The sequence below is a fragment of the Pipistrellus hanaki genome, assembly GCF_964339955.1.
Source record: "Pipistrellus hanaki genome assembly, chromosome: X".
Lineage (NCBI taxonomy): Eukaryota > Metazoa > Chordata > Mammalia > Chiroptera > Vespertilionidae > Pipistrellus > Pipistrellus hanaki.
Window position 1 is genome coordinate 85,971,329 of NC_140524.1, and position 1,799 is coordinate 85,973,127.

Genomic DNA, 1,799 nt, shown 5'->3' on the forward strand with positions numbered 1-1,799 from the left:
TGCTTAAGGGTCTTCTGTAAAAAAAGAAAGAAAGAAAAAAAAGAAGGTAAAAAAAGGAACACAGGGGTAAAGAATAAAAATGGCTACAAATAAGTACCTATCAACAATAACTTTAAATGTAAATGTATTAAATGTCCCGATCAAAAGACATAGGATAACAGATTGGATAAGAAAACATGACCCATATATCTGCTGTCTACAAGAAACCCACTTCAGAAAAAAGATGCACACAGACTGAGGGTGAAGGGATGGAAAAGGTTTTTCAGGTGAATGGAAATGAAAAAAAAAAAAAAGCTGGGGTAGCAATACTTATATCTGACAAATTGGATCTCTAAGTGGAAGACATAACAAGAGATAAGGAACATAACTTTATTATACTAAAGGGAGCAATCCAACAAGAAATAACTCTAGTAAACATATACACAACCAATACAGGAGCACCCAAATACATAAAGAAAAAACTCCTGGAGGATATCAAGGGGGAGATTGACAGCAATACAATCATAGTAGGAGACTGTAATACCCCACTATCACCACTGGACAAATCCTCTGAACAAAAAATCAGCAAAGAAACATCAATCTTAAATGACTCACTAGATCAGATGGAATTGACACCTTAAGAACATTTCACCCCAAAACCACAGAATATACATTCTTTTCAAGTGCACATGGGTCATTTTCAAAGATAGACCATATGTTGGGTCATAGACAAAGTCTCTTCAAATCCAAGAAGATATAAATCATATCGAGGATCTTCTCAGATCACAGTGGCATAAAACTGGAAATCAACTACAAAAAAAAATCAAAAAAAAAAATCAAACACATGGAGACTAAACAGCATGCTATTAAACAATGACTGGGTTACCAGAGAGATCAAAGAAGAAATAAAAAACATCATGGCAACAAATGACAATGAAAACACAACAATTCAAAATCTATGGGACACAGTGAAAGTGGTCTTGAGAGGGAAGTTCATAGCTCTACAAGCCTACTGCAAAAAAAAAAAAAAAAAAAAAAAAAAAAAGAAAGAAAGAAAGAAAGAATGGTAATAAATCACCTAACCTTACAACACAAAGAGTTAGAAAGAGAGCAACAAGAAAAGCCCAGTGTAAGCAGAAGGAAGGAAATAATAAAGATCAGAGCAAAGATAAACGACATTGAGACAAAAACAAAACAAAACAAAACAACAAAAAAAACAATACAAAAGATCAACAAAACCAAGAGCTGGTTCTTTGAAAGGATAAACAAGATTGATAAGATTGATGAACCTCTAGCCAGTCTCACCAAGAAGCCAAGAGAGAGGACCCAAATAAACAAAATCAGAAATGAAAGAGGTGAAATAACAACATACCCCACATAAACAAAGGATTCTTAAAAAATACTATGAACAAAGAGGTCCCAGCTATAGCCCTCTTGAAAAGACAAGAAGAGCTCCATGAGTGTTTTTTTTCCCCTTTAGAGACATACAGAGGCAAATAAAAATACATCCTGTGGTAATGACTATTTTTACTCAATTACACATGCATTACTAAGTGTCACAAATCCCTGAGGTGGAAGGTGTGATTTTCTGAGTCTGCTGCTGTGTTGAGATGAGAGAAATTACTCAGTGTTGATAACTCTGTTGGATGTTGGTAATGTAATTACAGTTTCTCAGACTGGTCTCAAAAATTAATGTTCATCTATTTTCTATTTTCCTTTCCCTTTGGGGAAAATAATAATAATGGATAGACTTGCTTGATTTGACTTTACACCCAGTTTTCATGAAATTTTTATTGTGTCTTATACCTAATGGATTGATT